Raw genomic sequence first — 6,000 nt, 5'->3', positions numbered from 1 at the left:
GCTCTGCCCTTCCCGGCTGCAAACCATCTCACCAGCTGAGTAAATTCGCCAATTCGGGGTGGGTGTTATTAGTTTCAGCTGCTTACTCCGTTTGCCCCGGGACAAGACCTGGGACGCATCTGCCTATATCGCCGCCATCTTGCTTCTCTAAAAATCTTTAACTTTTCTACTTTGTAATTTGTTTAACGTTTCAATTCATAATGAAATTTTAGCTTAAAACACAAATACTCTGTATAGCTGTACAAAATTAGTCTCTTTTTTTATATCCTTATTCTATAAGCATTTTCCCATTTTTAATTTTTTTTAACTTTTTTAAGTTTTTTGTGAAAACTAAGACACAAACACACACAGGGTCTGGGTCATCAATATCAATGTCTGTACATTTTGTCCCACTAGAAGGTCTACATGGGGCAATAACACCCATGAATGATAACAATGCCTTATTCAGGAACTAGAGGCTCTGTGCATGAATTCATGCACAGTGGGGTCCCTTGGCCTGGCCAGCGATCGGGGCAATCAGGGCCATCTCGCCCAGTCCCTATAGGGGCCGATCAGGGCTGGCCTGCTGGGGTGAGGGACCGTGGGAGGTTGGCTGGCTGAGGGAGGTTGGCTGTGGGAGCGCACTGACCACCAGGGGGCAGCTCCTGCATTGAGCGTCTGCCCCCTGGTGGTCAGTGCACATCATAGTAACCAGTTGACAGATCGTTCAGTCAACCGGTTGTAACAGTCACTTAGGCTTTTATATATATAGACTAGAGGCCCAGTGCATGGTTAAGGTCCCTAGCAGCTGCCTTAACCATTTAATCTGGGGCCTCCCTTCCCCCAGATGTCTGCCGCCGCCACTGGCTGGAGCCTCCCTTTGCACCCGCCTTGGCCTGGTGCCACCCGCTCACCTCCTCCACCATCCCACATGGTCCCGCTCTTGTTGAGGCCCATCAGGGCCAGCAGCACCTCCACTGCTGCCCTCTGCTAGCACTGTTGCTGACACCCGCCATGTTCCGTGCTGGCCCCTGATAGTCAGCACACATCTAACTCCCAGTTAGTCGAATTCCCACCCATGGGGATAATTTGCATGTTAGTCTTTTATTATATAGAACTAGAGGCCCAGTGCATGAAATTCATGCACAGGGGGGGAGGGCGGGGAGGGCCCCTCAGCCTGGTCTGCACCCTCCCCAATCCAGGACCCCTTGTGGGATGTCAGACTGCTGGTTTAGGCCCGATCTCTGCGGGATCGAGCCTAAACCGGCAGTCGGACATCCCTCTCCCAAGCCGGGACTGCTGGCTCCTAACCGCTCACCTGCCTACCTGCCTGATGCCCCTAACTGCTCCCCTGCATGCCTGATCACCCATAACCGCCTCTGCCTACCTGCCTGATCACCCTTAACTGCCCTCCCCTGCCAGCCTGGTTGCCCCTAACCACCTCTGCCTCAGCCCCTGCCACTGTGGCTTTCTCAGGAAGGATATCCAATGGATGTCCAAAAGATGTCTGGTCTAATTAGCATATTACCCTTTTATTAGTATAGATACCTTTGAAGGACCTAAGACTTCTTGAGGAGGTCTCATTCTTTTCAGAAATGTATCCATGGTGCTTCTCTTGGTTTCTTTTTTTCATCATAGATTTGCTTGCAAGCAGATAATGCACTATGAACATTCCTCTCTATTAATGAAAACTTTTTAATGTTGGGGTCCATATTTTCAAAGTGTTTAAGGAGCTTATTGAATTCTGCAAAAGCTTCTGCTAAACCCCTCACTGTGAAATTTCTTGGTGGTGGTTCTTTTTTCTCCTGCAGTTTCCTTTTCTTTTGCCTCTTCTTCAGCTATGCATTCCTGTTCCAGTTCCAACAGTTCTTTATCATTAGTCAATTATTTGGAAACCACTTTTAGGAGTGCCTCAATGTCATCTTCATTCACACTTAAGCTGGAGTACTTTGACATCTTAATCAGTCTTGTTTTGTAACCTCCTCATCCTTGGCAAATCTTTGAAGTCATGAATGAACTTTGAGTGTCTTCTTCCAGGTGTCATGCATACCCCAAGCCCAAGCAACGTTCTTGATGCAGAAGTAAACATTATTGTTAAATGAGAAAAAATGCTTATGAGTGATCAATGATGATCCCCTAAGCAGATTCATAGCTTTGGTACCTTAGATTTTGAATACTTAAATAATAAAGTCTCTCCTGGGTCTTTTTCTCTTCTCAATAATCCTTTTCATTTGTTCCAAGTATTTACATGTCAGTGCATATAACACACTCTTTATGTTGGCCCATGATTCATTTTTAATCCAGCATTGTAAGTCCCACTCTATTTTTTAAATTGTCCTTCTATTTTCTTCTAAATTTTCTTTAAATGAATTCCCAAGTCATGAATAAATTTTCCTTTGAGATTTCTTAGAATTTAAGGACTAGCATATTTACAAATTTCAGTCTACTCAACAAGAGCAATTCATTTGCCAACAAAAGATGTGAAGCAATCAGAATTGCATGTAATTTGTCTTTATATTTTATTTTATTGCCCTGAAAATAAATAGTCAATATAATGTAATGTGAGTCAACATAATGAACATAATGCTTAAGAGTACAGACTCTGGACTCTGGAGTCAGACTTAGTTCAAACCTGAACCTAATAATAAATAGATGTGTGATTTTGGACAGACTACTTAATATAGTTTAGCCTCAGTTTTCCAATCTACAAAATGGGTATAATAATAGTAACTACTTAATGTGGTCTTTGTGATAATTAAATTAGTTTATATATGTAAAAATGCTTTGATTGATGTCTGTAATGTAATATATATTATATAAACTTTTATTATTATTTCCCTTCTAGGGTGAACTAAATATATTTTAGGGAGACTAGGAAAAAAAGAGGACTGTGTTTTGTTGGGGCTCTTTAGTTTTGTTTTGTTCTGTGGTGTTTTGTTTATTTGTTTGTTTTTGCTGTAGAATACATGTGTAACACAATATTGAATGTGACTCTTACTGCTTTCTGGAAGTTGTCCTGATTCTTCAGAGACTGAAAGCAATATGTAATGTAACGAAGTCCTAAATACTCTAAAATCTAGGACATACAAGAAATTGTAAAATCAGTTCTATCAGCCTGTTACTCATCTCTAAGTTATATAACTGAGGGAAACAAATTCACTAGAATTCTGGTACTGAGGAGGCTAATAAGATTTTTATTTGGATAAAGTTGTTGGAGTGAATTTTTGGCTTCTCTTCAATCCAGGTCAAGTGAGAGGAACTAGTAGGATTGGAGTAAACCTGTTTCAGAATATTAAAAAATGTGAAAAATGCTCATCTGTCCAAATTAAAATAATGGGCTTGGCGACAGAAGTATGGTGTAAACGAGACTTTCAATACATTCTCATGTCTGTCTGATTGTACAGGTACACATGGAGTAGCGATCACAGCCTATTCATCCCCCTAGGGTGCGAGAGTCCCTCCTCTGTTCCTCATTAATTACTTTACTTGAATAAGTTTCAAATAATCTTGTGCTATGATCATTTTTCATAGGTGAACATTTTTACTGAAAAAAAGGCACTTTATAAAGTAAGGTATTGTCATAACCTATTATTTGTATATTTATATGACTAAATTTTTCTGACCATCTACTAATCTAACAATTCAAATTTTAACCTCAAACATGTTAGATTCCTAGGGGGGAAAAAACCTTCCAAAAGTTATTAGGTATTTATAGTTTGCTATTTAATTATTTGTAATTTGTTATTTTTTTCAAAATTGCCAAATACTGTTATTTTCCACAATGTAGTAAAAAAAAAAGACCAGCCACAACCCAATATATTGTAAGTTAGAGACCTGAGTCCTAGTCATGTCTTTATCAGTGAGTGAATTTAGATGAGCCATTTAAGCCCTGTGTGTCACTTACCTCAGTTGAAAAAAAAGAGAGAGCTAAATTTTGTGAACTCTAAGGTATTCCTTAGCTTCAGTAAATGTTGGTACAGATAGGTCAAGTTAGTTAAATAGTAAATTGATTTAAAAGTAACTACACTAGGACAGTGGAAATTAAGTAGAAAATAAACAATGGGACTACATCAAAATAAAGAGCTTCTACACAGCAAAAAAAAACAACACACACACACACAAAAAAAAAAACCATCAACAAAATAACAAGAGAGCACACTCCCTGGGAGAACATACAGTATTTTCCAATGATAATCCGATAAGGGGTTAACCTCCAAAATCTACAGGGAACTCCTACAACTTAACAAAAGGAACATAAACAATCCAATCAAAAAATGGGCAAAGGACCTAAATGGACATATAGAAGGCCAAAAGGCATATGAAAAAATGCTCAAAGTCACTAATCATCCAGGAGATGCAAATCAAAATGATAATGAGGTACCACTTCACAACTGTTAGAATGCCTATCACTAACAAATCAACAAACATGTGTTGGCCATGAGGTGGAGAAAAGGGAACCCTCTCACACTGTTGATGGGGATGCGGACTGGTGCAGTCTCTGTGAAAAACAGTTTGGAATTTCCTCAGAAAGTTAAAAATGGAACTGCCATTTGACTCAGTGATCCCACTTCTAGGAATATATCCCAAGAATTCAGAAACACCCATCAGAAAGAATACATGCACCCCTATGTTCATAGCAGCACAATTTACAATAGCTAAGATTTGGCAACAGCCTAAGTGCCCATCAGTGCCGCAGTCTTTCCGCAGCTAGGGTTCAGGAATTTGGAGAAGGGCTGTGCATAAATAAATAGAGACTACACAAGAAATGTACATTTGGAAGGCATGGGGAACCAAGCAGAAACCAGCTCTCTAGTGAAGTGGCTCCCTGAGTCTCCGGACCCACGGTTTTTTATTTGCTGGAAAACACATTGGCCCTCTAAGAATGCAAACAGGCATATCCAAGGGTAAAGCTTGGTAAACAGGAAAAGTTTATCAGGTTGGGGGAAATGCCTACAGCTGTTCAGCAGCAGGTAATAATATGCAGATTATCAGCCCTGCGAAAGCCCCAAGGTCCATCAGCCTTCTGATGAACTTCTTGCATAATTATGATCTGCTGGAATTTGCCTCCAGCACATCAGCAGATGAGTAGATTAAAAAACTGTGGTACAGGAGAAACCAAGATGGCGGCATAGGTAAACACCAGAAATTGCTGCCTCCCACAACTTCAAAAATACAACGAAAAGACAAGATGGACATCATCCAGAACTACAGGAAGGCTGGCTGAGTAGAAATTCTACAATTAGAAGGAAAGAGAAAAGCACACTGAGACTCAGAGGAGCTGCGGAAGTAAAGTGCAGAGGTACGGAGGCTCGAGCGAGTGTGGAAAGGGGCTGGCACCTGAGGACACGGCTGTCTTTTTGAATCGGGAGCGAGTCACAAGCTCCTAACTGCTCTGAACTCCAGTTCCGGGAAGTCTCTGGGGACCCAGGACTCATACGGAGAGAAACTGGAACTGTCTGGCAGCAGGCAGAACTCGGAACTTGAGGGCGGCTTTCCCTCAGAGGTGCTTGCAGCAATTACCTGGACACTGAGACCTGGGGCCTCTTAGGGGAGGGCTGAGGATCAGCCATAGCTGCTGGCTCCGCCCTGTTGATTTCCTGAGACCTTGCCCCACCCAGGCTGTGGCAGAGGCTTTTGCATATGAATGCCCTGGCCCTTTGCAATCTGAAAATTACCTAACAATTTGCAGCTGAGCCAGACAGACCCAGAACTTCCAAGAGAAGGCCCAAGGCCCCACAGCAGCTTGCATTGCTTCACAACTGGGTCTCATCTGGGCACCTCCAAACCCCCAAAAAGGAAGGGGAATCTGCAGATCTCTTCATAGCTCCTGCTGGGTAGCCTCAGGCAGAGGCTAAATTAGCACCTCCTTAGATCCAAGAGCCAGTGTACCCAGTGGTCAGAGGGGACCATCCAGATTACAACTCCTCAGATCCATAAGGGACACACTCAAGGGGTAGACTCAGTGAGCACCAAAGCCCCACTGAAGCAAGTCTTGCCCCAGAAGGGTGTCTTCAGCACAGA

Source organism: Myotis lucifugus, unplaced genomic scaffold (genome assembly GCF_000147115.1).
Source record: "Myotis lucifugus unplaced genomic scaffold, Myoluc2.0 scaffold_75, whole genome shotgun sequence".
Lineage (NCBI taxonomy): Eukaryota > Metazoa > Chordata > Mammalia > Chiroptera > Vespertilionidae > Myotis > Myotis lucifugus.
The sequence above is the reverse complement of the archived record's forward strand: the minus strand, read 5'-3'. Positions refer to the sequence as shown.